This window comes from Myotis lucifugus, unplaced genomic scaffold (assembly GCF_000147115.1).
Source record: "Myotis lucifugus unplaced genomic scaffold, Myoluc2.0 scaffold_88, whole genome shotgun sequence".
Lineage (NCBI taxonomy): Eukaryota > Metazoa > Chordata > Mammalia > Chiroptera > Vespertilionidae > Myotis > Myotis lucifugus.
The window spans coordinates 3,813,637-3,834,065 of NW_005871136.1; the positions used below are offsets into that span (position 1 = coordinate 3,813,637).

At 45.7% G+C, this 20,429-nt stretch overlaps 1 protein-coding gene across 10 annotated transcripts in view; it reads right to left on the reverse strand.

The window, feature by feature from the left end:
* Positions 1-20,429, reverse strand: part of IL34 (interleukin 34) — a 62,460-nt gene that overhangs the window by 18,795 nt on the left and 23,236 nt on the right. For 2 of the 10 annotated variants that reach the window (XR_002829873.1, XR_002829878.1), the window contains one exon: positions 7,832-7,980. The exons of 4 other annotated variants lie outside the window; for them this stretch is intronic. The gene's annotated coding sequence lies outside the window, so the exon portion shown is untranslated. Of the gene's footprint in view, positions 1-7,831; positions 7,981-12,929; positions 12,945-15,499; positions 15,710-20,429 lie in introns of those variants that run through there. 4 more of the 10 variants (XR_002829879.1, XR_002829877.1, XR_002829876.1 and 1 more) reach the window with 4 other exon arrangements.

Here is a 20,429-nt window from a genome sequence, read left to right on the forward strand (position 1 = left end):
ATATAATAATTAACTTTCCTTCTTGTGTTGTTAAGAAAACTGGGTCACTGTCCATGGACCCCCAGATTCTGGATTTGGCGGGTTACATCACTGTCATGTCATTAACATATTATCTCTGTATTCTAATATTCAGATTGAGAAGCTTCACTGGACTCAGGTATAATTTTCCCAGGAGGTATTGCATTATTACATCAGGAGGCACAGAATGTCTGCTTGTCCCACTTTAGTGAGCTAATGTCTGCTCTTTCTTGCTGATCCACCCACTATAAACTTCTCCATCAACCTTCACCTGTCATCAGACACTGATGACTATAGCCCCGATCCAGTATTTCATTAGGTGATGACTTTCTAACTCTCTCTTTCCTTTTACATGTGTTACTGTGATTCTTCTATAACAGAATTTTCCTCCCTCATCTATTTTCCTATCTTAGAGCAGGATAAAAGCTTGATTCTTTCCATTCACTTACCAGCTAGCAAATGAGTTGTTCTGTAGCATCCTCTAAAGATAATCAATAATGTTTTCCAGTATAATTTTGAATTCATTCACTCTTTAATTTTTACATTTCAATCCATTGAAATTACTTTGAAGTCAGGTTTATTAAGGTATAATTGATGTACATTAAAGTTCACACTCTTGTCCTAGCTCGTTTGGCTCTGGATAGAGCATCAGCCTTCAGACTGAAGGGTCCCGGGTTCGATTCCAGTCAAGGGCACATACCTGGTTGCAGGCTCCTCCCCCATCCAACCTGGTCGGGGCGCATGCAGGAGGCAACCAATGGATGTGCCTCTCTCACATTGATATTTCTGTCTTTCCCTCTCTCTTCCACTCTCTCTAAAAATCAATGGGGAAATACCCTCGAGGGAGAATTTTTCAAAAGTTCACTCTTTGGCTGTACAGTTTGATGAGTTTCAACAAATATTTATACCAACACCTTATTAAGACACAGAACATTTCTATCGCCCCCAAACGTTCCCTCGTGTCCCTTCCCCACCCCACACTTCTGACAATCACTCATCTAATTCCTTTTCCTAGAGTTTTATCTTTTCCATATATAAAAAGATGGGACCACAGAGTACGTCCTCACTTCTGCCCTGTCTTCTTTCACTTGACATGTTGCCGAGTGTATCATAGTCCGTTCCTGCTATTGCTGAATAGCATTCCGTTGCACCAGGGTTTTTCAAGTGTGAGTAGGGCTGCGACCCACATCTGCATGCAGGTGTTCTGAGCACATATGTTTCATTTCTCTCAGGTAACCAGGTGCAAGTCCCTGGAGCTTTAACAATAAGGAACTGCCAAGCTGTTTTCCCAAGTGGCTGTTTGTCATGGTTGGGGCTACTCGGATTACCTCACCACTTGGCTAGTGGGAGTTCCTTCCCGTCGGTTCCTGTGCTGTTGACATGAGTCCAGTCGTCTTCAATAGCTTCCTTGCTTTCAGGTGTGACTGGAGGTTCCACGCTTCTCTCGTGTATTTTCTGTCTCAGACTTGAAATCGGCTCCTTTTCCAAATAACCCTTTCAGTGGGAAATGGAACTTAGAAACCACAGCCTGAATACTAAGTCTCGTTACTCCTCAGGTGTCAGTGAGCATGGGCCTTTTCAGCTCTAGGAAATTTATATTTTTTCAAAATAGGAAAGTAAGTCCTTTGTTTGTACATAAATCATTAGGATTGTAAGGTTTTTTAACATCTTTGGGTTATTATTTGCATCTCTTTTGTCTTGTGCTGAAAATCTTGTTTCCTAATGACACTTAAAAAATGATTATCCTTCTCTGTGTACAGTAGTTTCAAATGGTAACAGTAATATAACTTCACCATAAGACAAGTCTGTAAGGTTTCTCTGTGGTTCTTTCTATCTTAGGTTATATTCCCACTGGGAATATATAGTCAACAGATCTTATATTTTCAGCTCTCACCAGGTAGCTCAGTTGGTTAGAGTGTTGAACCAATACATTGAGGTTGTGAGTTCGATCCCCTATTAGGGCACTTACAAGAAGCAACCAATGAATGCATAAATAAATGGAACAACAAACCGATGTATCTCTCTCTCTAATTAATCAATAAAAAAATTTTAAAGATCTTATATTTCCATTTCTCTCTTATTTTTAGGGATGTTAATTTGTTGTGTGTTTTAATTATATAAAGCCCTTATATCATGCCAAAGTAAAAACTATCAAAGGTATGTTCAGAAAGGTCTAGCTTCTAGTCCCTATCTTTCTCCCCCATTTCTCCCTCCCTGATAAACATTTTTATTAGTTTTTGGTTTATCCTTGCATTCTTTATGTTTTGAAATAGAAACATAATTTTTATAGTTCCTCTCTTTTTGCCTATAAGAGGTAGCCTGTTGCACATTTTATGCGTTGCCGTCTAAATGTTTTAAAATAAAACATGGATACATAACCAAAAACAAATGTATGGTTACATACGTTATTATAAGAAAATCACACCTTATAGCTACCACCCAATGAAGAAGCAGAACCTGGCCTGCCACCCCGAAAGGCCCTCCCTCCCTAAGCCCCATCTCAATCACAGCTCCCAAAAGCAAGCATCGCCTGGCTGGGCTTCTTTCTGGTTTTATCAACCAAGTCTACATCCCTCGACACTACAGTTCGGCTGTTAGCTTTGTCTGTTTTTAAAATTTCATTTGTCTTTTGCGTCTCTTTTAACCTATGGGGTTTCCTCTCATCCTGTTCTTTCCCTTACAACTCATCTGCTGAGGAACCCGGGACATCTGGCATGTAGCGTGCCCCATCTGGGCTCTGGTGGCCGCACACTGACCGTGCAATTCAGCACGTCCCTCTGTCCTCTCTATTTCTGCACATGGCGGTGGGGTCAGACTCAAGTTCAAACCCCTTGTCTCCAGGGTGGTGCTAGGTTCTTTCAACAGGAGACGTGTAACGTCTGGTTGTTCACTCTCTTCTGCTGTTGGCAGCCACTGACGTGTAGAGCCCAGACCCATTCATTCATCAAGGGCTGCCGGGCGATCTCCCCCCTCACCTCGCCTTCTGACCAAGCCTCTTCCCACCAGGCAAGCAGAGGCAGTCACAGACCCAGAGCTTTGCTCAGGTGTCTGACGCGAACCAAACATTGTGCTTCCCTCCCACATCCGACCTCTCTCTGGAATGACAGGCTCTGGGCTCGTGTGGTGTGTTCTCAAACGCCTGCTTCTCGGAAAAGGATGGGCCGGGTTCCAGGCCGGCCCTGCCTTACACCTCCTTCTCCTTCAGCAACGGTGAGCGTTAACCCTCCCATTTTCTCAGGAAAGCCACCCAGGCAGTTTATCAAGCAAGACCCACTCATGCCTGGGTGCGCGGGCCAAACGCTTGCAGCAGGCAGGACGCTCCTGGCAGGAGCCGCGCTCCGGGATCCGTGTCACCACATCTGGGAGGCTTGGCGCCCAATCCAGATGCCTGGGGCATCCCCCAGGCTGGGGTATTGTCTTCCGTGAAGCAAAACATGAAAACCTGCCCAGTGCTACAGACAACAGAAGCATGAAACAGCAGGATGCCTTACTCAGCATTTCCTAGCCCAGAGCCAGGTGTCTAACAACACTCTGCAGGCCAAATCTACGTATCTGTTTATAAAATATATTTTTATTGATTTGAGAGAGGAAAGGAGAAAGAGAGGGAGATAGAAACATCAATGATGGGAGAGAAGCATTGATCGGCTGCCTTCTGCACACCCCACACTGGGGATCGAGCCCGCAACCCATAACCTAACCGGGAATTAAACCATGACCTCTTGATTCACAGGTCGGATGCTCAACCACTGAGCCACGCCAGCCAGGCCACATCTACGTGTCTTGAGACATATTTCTCTCATTTTCTCACCTTTTAAAATATATATATATTTTTTACTGATTCCAGAGAAGAAAAGAGATGGAGAGAGAAACATCAATGATGAGAGAGAATCATCGATCGACTGCCTCCTGCACGCCCCCTACTGGGGATCGAGCCCGCAACCCGGGCATGTGCCCTGACCAGGAATCAAACCGTGACCTCCTGGTTCATAGGTTGATGCTCAACCACTGAGCCATAGTTCTCTGTGCTGAGAACTAGTAAGTCACTATTCATAGGTTGATGCTCAACCACTGAGCCACAAACTTTTTATTTAAATTGATTTGCAAAAAACAACTTTATAACACTTTCATTAAGAGAAAAACAGTTCGGCTTTCCGTGCTGATCAAGCTCTTTTAAAACCCCCGGGACTTCCTGTAGGATGCAGGGCCAGCATCACCCCCACAGCGTAACACAGTGCAAGAAGGCAAGGATCCTGTTTGCTCAGGGGAAATGGCATATGACAGGAAACACAGTGGCTATGGTGGGCAGACCAAGCCGATTTTCCACAAAAAGGTTAAAACTACAAAGAAGACTGTGCGGAGGCTTGAATGCGTTGAGCCAACTGCAGGTCTAAGAGAATGGCGGCCAGTAAGTGATGGGAGCATTCTGAACTGGGAGGAGCTAAAAGGGCCAAGTAGCAGTAAAAAAGAAGAATCTCTTACCCCTTGAGACAGCATGGAGGAGCCTGGAGAATATTACGCTAAGTGAAACAAGTCGGTCAGAGAAAGACAAGTATCACATGATCTCACTCATACGTGGAATCTAAGTAACAAAATAAACCGATGAACGGAGTGGATCCAGAGACATGGAGGCATGGAACAGAGCGCAGAATCCCAGAGGGAAGGCGGGGGAGTGTGGGTGGGAGGTCATCAATCAAAGACCTTGTATGCATATATGCACGGCCCATGGACACAGACAATAGGGTGGTGAAGGCTTGGGGGGCGGGGGGGCGGGGGTGTGTGTTGGAGAACAAAGGGGACATATGTAATACTTTCAACAATAAAGACTTAAAAAAATAAATGAATAAAATAAAAAAGAGAAAGGGCCATCAATGTTTCTAACTCTATCCCTCTCCCTTCCTCTCTGTAAAAAATCAATAAAATATATTTTAAAAAATTAAAAAAAGAGAGAGAGAGAGAAACACAGTTTTTTCACTTACCAAAATGAGAAGGAAACCTCAAGGAAAGTTAAATAATGAAATTAAATTCTAGCCAGAAAGCTTTGCCTGCTGATGGCTCTGAGCTAGGGATTTGCTCTTTTTTGAAAAGAGATGTTAGCAAAGGTTAAAGGAGTGTTAAAACGCATTGGCACAGACTGTCTTTGTCCCAGAGCAGTTCTCAGCCCGGAGGTGGATCTTTTCTCCAGGTGACATCTGCAATGTCTAGACACATTTTTGTCTGTCACAGCTGGGGGCAGAGGCCAGGATGCTGTAAACACTCTACAAAGCCCAGGGCAGCCCCCCCACAACAAGGAACATTTTGGCCCCAAATGTCAATAGTGCTGAGGCTGAGAAACCGTGTTTTAGAGCATTAAGAAGGGTCGGAAAAGAACTGAAAAATCATTTCCTCCCTCTGGGATTCCATGTTATTTGATGCAGGAACCGGGTACTAGGTAACACCACCCATTAGCCAGGGCGCCTGACCCACACTCAGAGGCAACTGTCTACATACGAGATGTGGTAGAACCAAGGCTGACACCAGCCACTGGTGCTGAAAGAACGCTGTTACCGGAAGGCTGATCTCGGGGATGTCCACGGGCCCGGGGCAGTGAGCCAGGACAAGGGGAACAGGGAAACGGAGGCAGAGAGCTGAGCGAACTACAGCAGACACAGAAGGTCACCGCCCCAGAGATAACCTCTAGGACTCAGCTGTATGTCAGCTCCAGACCCAGAAAAGCAGCAAAACCAGATGGATGACACTGGGACCAGCTGCAATGATAATGATCCCCTGCCCTGACACTGACCAATCAGTGGAGATCCCACCCTGAAGGAGCACTCCTAGAAAACTGATGCATGCTCTACTGAGACCCTCCCCTCCTGACACCTCCCCTAAGACTCCCACCTGCACGAGAGGTAAAGACAGAGGACCCAGTGTGCTCTCTCCCTCTGGGGAGCAGCACCTGACACCCCCTTTCCCTTCTCCTTCCCCCACAGGCATGTACCTCCTAAACTCCAAAGGACCCAGCAAGCCTTGCAATCAGGGGAGCAATGGGCAGTGGCAGCTCCTTGCAGGCTAGTCCCCTGAACCTGTCCCCAAGGCCCCCTTTTCTCTGACTTCCCAGAGACCTAAGGCAGCGCAGCCTAGGCGCTCCTGTGGCTTCTGCTGTGCTGAGCCCTGCTGTGTTTTACTGTCCCCAGCTCTAGTAAATGCTCCCTCACAGTTACCTGGACTCATGCTGTGAAATTCTTCCTGCATGAAGTCAAGAAGCCACACGCTACCGGCTGGTCCTGGGCAGACTTGCCAAGAGCCAGGTCCCCTTTCCGGTAACATCAGTGCTAGTCCCACTGCCATCCTTACAGTTAACATTTATTAAGCACCTACTATGTGCAGTCACTGTGCTGAGAACTAGTAAGTCACTATTCCAGCGAGAGGCACACAGGCCAGTGTTGCTGAGCAAGGAGGTAAATAAATGAGTAGAAAACGGTATCGTGAGAAAGTGTGTGCAGCTACTGGGAAGATGAGAAGCCACTGAGCAGGGGGCCAGGGGGTGAGCTGGGGGTCGGAAACAGAAAAGGTTTCCCAGGGAAGGTGATGCCTTGGTTCTCAACCCTCCCAATGAGCTCCCACCGGCTGGAAGCAGAGCTCGTTCAAAACCAGCGCCTGGCGCCTGGCAGAGTGCACGAGTCCAGACCCTGTCAACACTAATTTGTAGAATGGATAACAACCCATAAATATACACTAAAATAATTTTTAAAAAAGAAAAGCTATAATACCCATACAATATCCATGGCGTTGCTATGTACACGTGAAGAAAGAAAACTGGAAACAACCTGAATGCCAAACCACAGGAAGGCAGTTAGCATAATCTGAGGACTAACTGCTGTTTTAAGGGGTGCTGGCCATGTGACAATGAGTTTGCAATCAGTGTAGCAAAATGATTACACCTTTTCTCCTGGTAGCAGCTGTGAGAATTAACCCTCCCATTCCTGGAGAAAAGCCAGGCTCAGAGAAGAGAGGAGAAAGGAGTCTCGACAACCAATGCTATAGGAACTACTGAATGTCCTTATACACACTCAAAAAATTAAGTGTAACCCTTACCTCACACCATGCATAACTTGAAATGGACCACAACTTAATTGTAAAACCTAAAACTATAAAAATTCTAGAAGAAAACCTCAGGGAAAATCTTTGTGGCTTTGAGTTGGGAACATGTTCTTAGATATGACACCAAAAGCATAAAACAATTTTTTAAAAAATGAGGCTGTGTCCTAACCAGTTTGGCTCAGTGGATAGAGTGTCAGCCTGCGGACCAAAGGGTCCCGGGTCCGATTCCGGTCAAGGACACATGCCCGGTTGTGGGCTCGATTCCCAGTAGGGGGTGTGCAAAAGGCAGCTGATCCATGATTCTCTCTCATCACGGATGTTTCTCTCTCTCTCTCTCCCTCTCCCTCTCCCTTCCTATCTGAAATCAATAAACATATATTTTAAAAAAATGAGGCTGAGCAATAGCAACAGGAACAAGTTAGAACAGCATATGTTGTTATCAGAGTATTCCTCTTATGGCTGTCATTTATTTATGACAAATGGTGTGGGTTTCCTACTGATAGAGCAACATAAAGTGTCCTTTTTAAAGAAACGTGGTTAGGTTTCTAAAATGTGAATGGCCCTATGGAACACACATGCAGACAGGATACAGACTGACGGTGGAGAGGTGGGTTCAAATCCTGCCTCTTCCTGGCCTTGGGCAGGGTGAGGATTCTCTTCTTGCTTCAGGTTCCTCGTTAGGAAAATGGCTTCATATGAAATTCTGACCTCAAAGGGTTATGTCGGGATTTACCGAGTTTCTGTAGAGAAAGCTTAGAGCCGGAGCTGGCATGGGGTGTGCGGTAGCTCAGCGCAGCAGGTTCTCATTTAACATCGCCGATAGGGTCTGGAAACTGTGACTTTAAGCGAAATGATGTCTATGGAAACCAGTGTTGCCGCGAGCTAATTGAAATAAACAACAGCTAAGTTCCTGCGGCATATTTCTGGTCACAGAAAATCACTACACTTCTAAATAAAGACCAAAAACACCTCTAAGTATTAAACACTAAAGTAAGTATGAGCTATACACACACTTAAGAAAGACTAATAAAAACAAGTAGGATAATTCATTCCAGTTCAGGGTCCCTGGTGGCCGGAGCCTCTCTGGGCAGCTCAAGCCGCAAGGCGGGAATCACCCCTGGACAGGATGGGGGCGCCCACACCCACACCCACACTCGCTTTTAATTTTGAATGATTTCCTTTATTGCTGTTGGTTGCTCTGTGAGGAAAATACTTGATTATGAAAGAAAGAAAGAAACCCAATGTGCAACTAGTCACATGGCCCCCCTGAATGCTCTGAAATAAACAACGGCTTCAAGCAGCTGATGTCCTTCTGAAGGGTCTAACCTCTGACCTTCAACCTCTGACCCCTGACAAGCAAAAAGACTCAAAAGTGGAAAAACAGAGTGTGTCATCCTAGTGCCATTCTCAGTAAAAAGGGACAGCAGACCAAGGGACTCCAGCAGACCTCTGTGCCTGAAGGCTTCCGTGGGGCGACAGGATAAAAAAGACACAAAAAAAGCAGAAGAGGAGGCAGGGAGAAGTCAGCAAGAACCTGGGGTCTTCAGCTCCTTGGACAGAAACCTCTGCAGAGGGCCATCCTTTCTTTGCGGCAAAGCAAGTAACTGTCACCAAGGAAACAACCAACTTCACGAGGACGTGGAGCGATCGGGAGTCCCGCACATCATCCTGGGGAGAGTAACTCAGCACAATCATCGATGGAGACTCTGTGGCAATTCTAACAGAGCTAAACACACACCTGCCCGGTGACGCAGCAATTCCACGCCCAGGACTTAACCTGGAAAAATCAAAATACATGTGGACCTGGATGAAGGGGGCCGACAGTCTGAACTGCATCCCAAGAAAAAGGAAGTGTTGTGACTATGTTCGGTGACGGATGTTAACTAGACTGACTGTGGTGATCATTTCGCAAAACACACAAATATCGAGTCATTATGCTGTAAACTTGAAACTGACGTGATGATAAATGTCGACTACACCTCAAGGAGAAAATGTAAATACACAGGTACGTCCACAAAAAGAATGAACGAGAATGTGCATGGCTGTTCTATTCACATTAAAAAGAATAAGCAGTTCCAAACCTGAAAACAACCCAAACGTTCATCAGAAGAAGAATTGGGTGTACAGTCTGCGGTACAAGCACACAATGGAATACTGCTCAGCAAAGAAGAGGAACAAACGGCTGACCCATGCAACGTGGCTGAGTCTCAAAACATTATCATGAGCAAGAGGCCAGACACAAGAGCACACACTATGCAATCCCATATATGTGAATGCAAAAACAGGCAGAAAAACTAATCTATGGCCATAGGAATCAGAGCAGTGGTTGTCTGACCTGGGCAGTGGTGGTAGGAATTGACGGGCAAGGGTCATGAGGGAACTTTCTAGGGTGATGGAAATGTCCTAGCTCTTGACTGGGATGGTTTTCCCATGGATATACTGGTATATAATCACCAAGACCATCTAAACTGGGATGGGCAGTGTCCCCCCAAAGTCAAGTCCACCCAGAATCTCAGAATGTGACCTTATTTGGAGGGAGGTCAGACCAGATGAGGGCAGGCCCCAATCCAATGACTGGTGTTCTTATGAGAAGAGAAAATGGACAGACACAAGGAGAAACACCATGTGACGATCGAAACAAAGTGCCTGGCATGTCCAGGGATTGCCAGGGACTGCATGCAGCCACCAGAAGACAGAAGAGGCGATTGAGGATCTTCCCCGAGAGCCTTCCAACAGATCATGGCCCTGCTGACACCTTGATTTTGGATTTCCAGCCTCCGGGAGTGAGAGAATAAAATCTGTTCTTTTAAGCCACAAGTTTATAGCATTTTGTTACGACAGCCTTAGGAAACCAATATACCATCAAACAGCACGTTTAAAAACTGTTTTAACTAAATCATCCTCCAATTTGGGTTATTTTTGTGTTTTGTTTTGTGTGTGTAATTTTTTTTTAGTTTTGTTTTTTTAGAGAGGAAGAGAGGAAGGAAGGAAGGAAGGAAGGAAGGAAGGAAGGAAGGAAGGAAGGAAGGAAGGAAGGAGGGAAGGAGGGAGGGAGGGAGGGAGGGAGGGAGGGAGGGAGGGAGGGAGAGAGAGAAAGAAAGAAAGAAAGAAAGAAAGAAAGAAAGAAAGAAAGAAAGAAAGAAAGAAAGAAAGAAAGAAAGAAAGAAAGAGAGGGAAAGAGAGAAACATGATGGGCCCCGGCCAGCTATATCGAACCCATAACCCCGTAGGTGCTCTAACTGGGAATCGAACTCCAACCAACCAAACCACACTGGCCGGGCGTACTCCAATTTTTTATAAACTGGAAACAGCAAGCTGGTGATGAAGGCTCCAAGGTGACTCTCGCTTTACCACATTTGAACACCTGAAGAAGAGCCATCCTGCTGCTGTTCAGAATTCACAGAGTGGGAGACCCGGCACTGCCCATGGGGCCCTACCAGTGGCTCTCCCTTCACACTCCACCGTGCAAAGCTGCTCCCTTTGCAAAAATGCCTCTTGCAGGTCAGGGTTTGATTCCTGATCAGGGCACATGCCCAGGTTGTGGGCTCCATCCCCAGTGTGGGGGCGTGCAGGAGGCAGCCGATTGATGATTCTCTCTCATCATTGATGTTTCTAACTCTCCCTCTCCCTTCCTCTCAAAAATCAATAAAAAAATATTTTTTAAAAGATCAATGGGATTTATTCCAGGAGTGCAAGACGGTTCAATATTAGGAAACTTAATATAACGTAATAACAGATCCTAGAAGATCCATAAATGTTGAATGAGCATTTGACAAAAGTCAACACAATTTCCTGAAAAAAAGTCAATAAAGAATCAATGAATAATTCTTTAACGTGATAAAATATAAATCTCAGATAAAACCCAGTAGTTTGCTTAACTGAAAAGCATCAGAAACATTCCCACGAAAGTCAGGAATAATACACATGTGCACACTTTCATTGTATAGGAGGTACTAGCCAATGCAATAAGATAAGCTAAAGAAAAAAGAGATGTAAGAATTGGGTGGGGGAAATATAATGTACAGCATGGTTAACAATTCTGTATTGTATATTTGAAAGTTACTAAGAGCAAATCTTAAAAGTTCTCATCACAAGAAAAACATTGTCATGATGTGTGATGATGGATATTAACTCAATTTATTATGGTGATCATTTCACAATATATACATATAAAAAATCATTATATTGTATACCTAAAACCAATATAATGTTATATGTCAATTATATCTCAATAAAAATAAAGACTTGGACGGGAGGAGGTAAATTATTTCCACTTATAGATAATACGGTTCTAAGACTTGCACATCTAAGAGAATCAACTGAGAGATGTCTATAAACAACAGCCAGTTAGAAAAGACACCACAAAAAAGTTAAGCACTTATGAACAAACTTATCAAAAAATATGCAAGTTATATTATAAAAAACTATGAACAATACTGAAGGACACAGAGGATTTAAACAAATGAAAAGACACACCATGTTCCTAAATAGGAAGATTCAACATTATAAATATGTCCATTCTCTGAAGTTAATGTGTAACCGTAAAACAATCCCAATACTTTGCACAAAAGAGGATATTTAAATGTCCAATAAATACGTTTTTAAAGCAGTGAAACATATTAGTCATTAGAGAACTGAAAACTAAAATTGCAATGAATTGCCACTATACATCACACATCAGAATGGAAAAAAATATATAAAAAACAACTGTTGTAAGAATAGGGAATAGCTGAAATTCTCAGACACTACCGGAAGGAGGGCAAATTGTTACACATCGCTATGGAAAACAGTTTGGCAATATTTTCTGAAGGTGAACACATGCCCATCCCATGGCCCAGATATTCCTCTCATCAGTAAATATCCAACAGAAATGTGTATCTGTGAGCACCAGAAGCCATGTATGATGGCCAAAACCAGAACAACTTAAGTGTCCATCAGCAAAAGAATGAATTTAAAAAAAACTAATAAATATAATGTTGAGCCAAAGAAGAACTGTGCATATATACAATGAAATATGACTCAGCCATAAAACAAATGAAATCTTGCATCTGCAACAACATAGATGAATCTAGAGCAGTGATGGCGAACCTTTTGAGCTCGGCGTGTCAGCATTTTGAAAAACCCTAACTTAAAAAAAAAACAAAAAAAACCCTAACGTAACTCTGGTGCCGTGTCACATATAGAAATTTTTTTATATTTGCAACCATAGTAAAACAAAGACTTATATTTTTGATATTTATTTTATATATTTAAATGCCATTTAACAAAGAAAAATCAACCAAAAAAATGAGTTCGCGTGTCACCTCTGACACGCGTGTCATAGGTTCGCCATCACTGATCTAGAGGGTACTGTGCTGAGTGAAATAAGTCAGACAGAGAAAGACAAATGCCATATGATTCCACTTATGTGTGGAATCTTAAAAAAAATTTTAAAAAAATAAACAAGCAAACAGACTCACAGATACAGAGAACATTCTGACGGTTGCCAGATGGAAGCGGGATTGGGAGGACTGTGTGAAAAAGGTGAAGGGATTAAAATAGATAATCCCTATTTAGGGATTAAAATAGATAATCCCTATTAGTATCTAAAAGTACAACTTGGTAGTTACAGAATAGTCACAGGGATGTAAAGTACAGCTTCAGGAATATAGTCAATAATGTTGCAATAACTCGGTAGGGTGTCCGATGGGCACTAGATCTATTAGAGATGATAACTTTGTGAGTTATATAAATGTCTAATCACTGGATTGTACACCTAAAACTAATATAATATTGTATGTCAACTGTAATTAAAAAATTAAAAAAAACAATTTAAAAACATATATACTTACTGTTGAGCCAAAGAAGGCAGATGCAAAAGCATCTGTGTATATAAAGTTAGCTGAAACCGGTTTGGCTCAGTGGATAGAGCGTCGGCCTGCAGACTGAAAGGTCCCAGGTTTGATTCCGGTCAAGGGCATGTACCTTGGTTGCGGGCACATCCCCAGTAGGAGATGTGCAGGAGGCAGCTGATCGATGTTTCTAACTCTCTATCTCTCTCCCTTCCTCTCTGTAAAAAATCAATAAAATATATTTTAAAAAAATAAAGTTAAAAAGCAAAAACAGCAAAACCCAATCCAGGACATAATAAAAAGGGGTGATTACCCCTCAGAAGACACTGCGGGGGCGGGGGGGGGGGGGACCTGGGGGCCCGGCACGCTGTGACCCTCCAGTTCCACCTCTGGGTAGTGACTCACATTCCTCTGCGTCCACTTTGCGATCACTCACCCAGCTGCATACAGTTTATTCACTTTTCTGGAAGTGTGTTACACTTCAGTTTTTATTAAAGCAATTTCAATAAAAACACCAACACGAGTGTGTGTAGACATTAGGTTTTAAAGTTCAAATAGAAAAACAAGTCAACAACAACAGCCTGAAAAGGATCTAACAATAAGAAAACAGCGCTTTCATATGTTAAAAACTATTTTTAAATATCGTAAAACTTAGCAAGCAAAACAGTGGGGACATGAATGAACATGAGCTGGCAAGGGAGCCAGTGGAAAAAGAGGATCAGGTTCAGAAATAGACCCACGTACGAAGGGGACGAGCTGTGGTCCGAGCAGCTTCAGGAGGGAAAAGATAACCATAGGAGGAGAAGGTGGGGGGGACTGCATCTATACCTCACAGCATTAGGATGAATTTCAAATGGATCAACATTTGAATGTAAAATAACAGAAGAAAAAAGGACGCGTCCTATCATCTTGCCATGGGGATGACCTTTGTACCTGTGATTCAACGTTCAGAAGCCATAAGAGAGATGACTGATCATTGACTGCATAAAAATAAACACTTGGGCATACACAATAAACAAGCCATCAACCAAATAAGAGATAAACACTAAACTGGATGCAACTTGTATCAAAGGCAAAAGGCTGATCTCCCTAATAGATAAACAGTCCCCAGAAATAAAAAGGGAAAAGATAACAATTCCATTTTGAAAATAAGCAAAGAATATGAGTGAGGAGAGAGGGAGAGGGAGGGAGGGAAGGAGGGAGGGAGGGAGAGGGTGAGAGAGAGAGAGAGAGAGAGAGAGACCTATTAAAGATAAGTTTTAAACTTTTCATAACAAGTTTACATTAAGACTCAGCTGAGTCACTGCTTTTCACCTATCAGATTGGGGGAAAGCCAGTAAGGAGACTAAATTACGCATTGGCAAAGATGTAGGAAAACAGTAACTTCTCATCCAAAACAGAGGTGCACATTGATACTAATCTTAGGAAAGGCAAATTGGCAGTGTCTCTCAAAATTACACATGCAGATCCCTAGCAACCCCATTTCTGGGAATTTATCCCACGTATATCGCATGAGCCCGCAAAATGCCACAGGTGCAAACAGTAGCAGGTTGGAAACAACCCGAATGTTCGCCACACAACAAAACAGCAGGATCTAGTCAGCGAAACGAGCCAGGCGGGGAACAGGGTGTACTCGGTTTTGTAAAATGTGTTCAGCCGAAAAGCCAAAGCATTTTACTAGTATACGCATATATTTGTATTTGCTTGTATATGCATAAAGAGACCCTGTATTAGAATAATTCACACTCGAGTGTGAACGACTGGCAGCTTAGAACCTCCCAGAGATGGTGCACCCTTAAAAAAAAAATGCTGGTGCCCTAACCGGTTTGGCTCAGTGGATAGGGTCCCAGGTTCGATTCTAGCCAAGGGCATGTACCTTGGTTGCGGGCACATCCCCAATAGGGGGTGTGCAGGAGGCAGCTGATCAATGTTTCTCTCTCGTCGATGTTTCTAACTCTCTATCCCTCTCCCTTCCTCTCTGTAAAAAATCAATAAAAATATTTTTTTTAAATGCTGGTTAACCCAAATAAACCTGTCATGTGATGGAGTTTCTGTCGGGGTGATAAAATGAATTGGAAAAAAATGCACATACTGCAAGTCCAGAGCCTTGGGAGGTCATGAGGGCAGCCACACATCGGAGATTCACAGCTTTTCCAGGACCAGCTCTGATTGGATTAGGCCCAGTAAACTCAAAACAGTTGCCTGGGGCTGGTGGTTATAAACTAGGAGTGAAAGAAAAACTTTCCCTCTGGTCCTTTTCTACAGGATGTTTAAACCATATGCACGTTTTATCTAATGCAAACGTTAAACGGGGAATGAGAAGAGCTGAAGTTCATGAAGTTCACGAGCTCCGAAGCCTTGGTGCAGACCCACCAGATCCTCCCTCCCCTCCACCCCCCTGCTCTTGGCTCTTGTTCCGAGAGCCCGTCCTGTATAAACAGGTAACATTCAGTACTTACAAGGAGTTTTATTACCCTATAAACAGCTCATCGGCTTCGCCAAAAACATCTTAGGTTGATAACGCTACGCAAGACACAGTGAGATATGCCTCACTATCTTGGGCAACTCACCTAATCTCCCTTACACATCAGCTTTCTCTTTGGTGGAGCAAAGACGAAGACAAGACAGAGTTGCTGCGAAGTACTGGCCTGTGAGCGTTTCAGAAGCCGAGAAGCAGCACAAAACAAGCTCTTCACAGGACAGCGACGGCGGCTCCAGAGCCCAGCCTGGGCTCGAATGCGCGCGCGGCTCGCAGCTTCGGGGCTTCTCAAAGGTCAGTGTTGCCCAACACTCTCCAGGCCCCGCCCTGCGCGCGGTTCAGTGGGTGTGGGGCCCATTAGCCTGAGTTTCTAACAAGCTTCTCCCAGGTGATGCTGATATGCGGATTTGAGGACCACGTGTGAGTAGCCTGGCCCAGGGCAGGGTTCCTCACACCGTGATGTGCAAACCAATGGCCTGGGCCCGGCAACCAATCAATGTGTCTCTCTCACACCCATGTTTTTCTCGCTGTTTCTCCCCCTCCCTCCACTCTCTCTAAAAATAAAAAAAGATGCCGAAACCGGTTTGGCGCAGTGGATAGAGCGTCGGCCTACGGACTGAAAGGTCCCGGGTTCGATTCCGGTCAAGGGCATGTGCCTGGGTTGCGGGCACATCCCCAGTGGGAGATGTGCAGGAGGCAGCTGATTGATGTTTCTAACTCTCTATCTCTCTCCCTTTCTCTCTGTAAAAAATCAATAAAATATATTAAATAAATAAATAAATAAATAAATAAGAAAAAGAAAATCAAAGAAAAATATCCTCGGGTGAGGACTAACAATAACAATAATAATAAATATTACAAATGCCCTGGGAATCCTGTTAAAATACAGATTCTGACCCAGTGAGTCTGGGTGGGAGGGACCTGGGAGACTCCATTTTTAACAAACTTCCAGGTGTTGCAGATGCTACTGGTCTGCAGACCACACTTGGAGTAACAAGGTTCTGGAATATTCCATCCATTTTACAGATGAGGACACTGCCCGGGGGAAAAATAAATGATCTGCCTAAGGTCACTCAGAAGGTCAGGGCACAGACCGGACGGGGCCTCCAGTGGCTGCCACTCCTCAGGTGCCTCCCCGCACTGTCCCCCGACCAATACCACAGACCTCCCCCCAGCCCCACCCGGAGCCAATACATGAGAGCGGGAAAGACAGAGAGAAACATCCATGTGAGAGAAACACATGGATTGGTTGCCTCCTGCAAGAGCCTTTGGCAAATGGTGTGGACATTTACTAAATCATTCACAATTCCCCACTCTTCTGAGAAATAAGCCACTTGTTAGGGAGTTTAACTCAAACCACCAGTCTGTTCTTTTTTTTTTTTTTGAAGCATTTTGGCAAAAGTATTTCTTTAGCTGAGTCAGCTTCCCCTCCAATGACTCACCTGTGACAGGCCCTGCTGTGGGAACCCAGGGAAACACGGGGCATTTCTCTCAACACGTGTGGTCTGGTTATGGGCGGGGAGGGTGAGGAGAGGCAGGAAAGGGGGTGGGGAGGCTGATCCTTGGGAAAGCGGAGGAATCTGCTGATTGGGGCTCCTTCATGACCTCAAAAACTGAATTGCACTGCGTACATTTTGCCAACTCACTTTATCATCCTGACAGAAAGTCCAGCGAATTAAAAAATGTATTTGGCCCTGGCCAGTTTGGCTCATTGGATAGAGCGTCGGCCTGCGGACCCAAGGGTCCCGGGTTCGATTCCGGTCAAGGGCACGTACCTCGGTTGCAGGCTCCTCCCCGGTCCGGGGCCTGGCCAAGGCTCTTGCAGGAGGCAACCAATCCATGTGTTTCTCTCACATGGATGTTTCTCTCTGTCTTTCCCGCTCTCCCTAAAAATCAATGGGAAAATATCCTCGGGTGAGGATTAACCAAAAATTAAAAAAATATATTTGGATCAACCAGATGCATTTGGATCTTTTCAAGATGCACTGTCTCTGAGCTGCCAATCTTTCACTCGTCAGTGTGAATTATTCCAAGACAGAGGGGAGGGGTGGAGTTCCAGACCCAGGTCTCTGGAATAACTAAGGCGGGAGGGGGGGCTTACCTGATCTGGGAGCACATTCACCAGCAGCCCCCCCCCCCCTCATCCCTGGCCTTCAGGCTGAGTGGCTTGTGGGCCTGGCCCTGCCACTAATTTACTGTGTGACTCAGTGAATCACTCAGTTTGAGAGAGTTCAGAGCCAGAAGGAACAACTCTCCCATCCCAGAGCCCCAATTTCTAAACCACAGAGCACATGGCTTGCCTGGGAGTGGCTTCCCCAGAAGCAGCACCCGAGAGGGGGGTGACTGAGTTATGGAGGAAGTGCTCTTGGGAGAAAGCTGTGAGGGAGCCAGAGGAGGAGGTGGGAAGGGCAGCCTGGGAGGCTCAGAGCATTTTTAAATGAGGCCAGGAGGCTGGGGGTTTGGTTCCCTGACTCACTCACTGGCCCCCTGGGTGGGGGTGGAGTGGTATAACCTCTCAACTATCTCTGGCAAGATGGCTTGGAGGACACAGGGTGGCTCAGTGGATGGAGCGTCGGCCTGAGGACTGAAGGGTCCCGGGTTCGATTCCAGTCAAGGGCACATGCCCGGGTTGCAGGCTCAATCCCCAGTGTGGGGCGTGCAGGAGCAGCCAGTCAATGATTCTCTCTCATCATTGATGTTTCTCTCTCTCTCCCTCTCCCTCTCTGAAATCAATAAAAATATATTTTTTAAAAAAAGACATAGGGTTAGTTGTTTGTGGCAGCCCCAGTTAACCCACAGCAGCTGGGAAACGGGTACAAAAGTGGGGAAGAGGGACCTGGTAGACACCACCCTTCCTCTAGTTCTGAGAGCCCCCCAAATGTGTTTCTAAACAAGAGGCTCCCCAAATGACAAAAGACAGACGGTGAGGGGATGCAATTCCATTCTTCGCTTCCAGAGGAATCTTGGAATCTGCACTTGGACTAAATCCCACCTGCCCGCCCCCACCCCATTCCCCCTCACTCCCAACCACACACACACACACAACACACACACACACACACACACACCCGGTGGACATTTGGGCGGGATGCTTAGGTGCCAACAGAGAAGGAGAAATGGGTCCGCTGAGCGCTCCCAAGGCTGAGAGGCTGGAGGAAAACTGAGCACAGGCCAGGATGGGGAAGGAGAGAAGCCAGGAGCGTTTCCTCGGCTCCGTGAGCCCTTCCTCCTCTCCCAGCCCCTCCACGCCCCGTGGAGCAGCAGTTGGCATCCATCCTGGGGAGATGGCCACCTTTTGGAAAACTCAAACTGTCCATGTGACCATAGGCATCTGGGCGCCAGTTCTAGCTCTGGCTCTTCCCGTCCCCACTTGCTCGCTTAACATTGACACCAACTTACACTCCCCTCGCCTCTCGCGTCTCATTACCTCTGCTTTGCAAGAGAGATGGAGCTGAGAGACTGCGCCATGGGCAGAAGGTCAAACGGCTAAGGAGGGGTCACCAGGGCCCAAACTGGCCATTGGACGCGTTCGCCTCATCTCTGTAAGTGGCTTGTCACCACGGGCTCGCTGAATGCAGGAGTCCCGAGAGCAAGGTTTATGACCTTCGTTTCTCAGAAGGGGACCCCTGGGGCACCCACACAGGCTGCAGCCGGGCCACCGCCAGCTCCCTTTACTTGATGGGGAGACTGAGGCTCCAGGAGGTGCAAGGGCTGCGCAATGCGCCCGAGAAGAGCCCCCCCCACCCCTCCGTCTCCAGCCAGAGGAGGCGCACCTGGGGCTACACCTGGGCAGGGCCTGGGGGCCATGCCTGGCGCCGGTGCTGGCGCCGGTGCCCTCCCTCACCCTTTGCCCCGCCCTCCTCCCTCCCTCTACCGGAGGACTGGGCCTTAAAGCCGGCTCTCATTGACGGACAAGGCAGTGTGGTGAAGACTTCTGTAATAGTGTCAACAACTTTAAAAATTAAAATAAAACAAAACACCCAGGATGCTCGGGGGCAAACGGAATCCCCGCGTCCTCGTCTGATTGCAGCAGAACCAGGAATGAAGGGTTGGCTTGATTTGAGAATAAATCATTGTGAATTCCCCATGTCGGCAACCCAACAAGGGAAAACCGATGATCAGCTGCGCAGGTGCAGGAGGTTTTGTCCACTTTGATAAAATTCAGCACCCACTCCTGATAGAAACCTTCAGCACATTATGAACAGAAGGGCATTTCCTCGACCTTGAAAAGGGCACCTATGGGAAACTCACAGCTAAACGGTGAACCACTGGATGCTTCCCCCTGACACTGGGAACAAGACGAGCTCATAGACGAGACCAGCAATGTTTCAGGGCACAAGTCCAAAGTATAAAACCCGCCGTATTTCTACTTACTAGCACCAAAGGCTGGAAACAACGTAAATGCCCATCAGCGGGTAGTGGATTAAAAAAAAAAAATCATGGTAGATCCATACAATGGAATACCTCGTGATGGAAAAAAATTGACGTGGATACATGCCACCGACAGCATGAATAAAGCTCAAAATAATTATTCGGAATGAAAAACGCCGGACCTCCCAGAAGAAAGAGTACATACTGTAATTCCATTTATAAAAAAAAACTCTAGAAAACCCTAACTAAGCTGTAGGAAGAGAAAGCAGACCAGTGATTGTGTGGGGAGGAAGGAGAAAGAGGGCGGATTTCAAAAGCCACGAGGGAAGTGTTGTCAGTGATGGCCCTGGTCGGTTTGGCTCAGTGGATAGAGTGTCGGCCTGGGCACTGAAGGGTTGTGGCTCGATTCTGGTCTAGGGCAGGTACCTGGGTTGCAGGTTCAATTCCCGGGCCCACCCCCATCAGGGTCCATACAACCAATCGATGTTTCTCTCTCCCCTCCGCCCCTTCCGCTCTCTCTCTAAAAATCAATGGAAAAATTATCCTCGGGTGGGATTTTTTTTTTAATTGCCTATGTATCGAGGTACCTAGAACAGGCAAATCCTAGAGACAGGGAGTAGAATAGAGGTTGCCAGGGTTGGGGAGAGGGA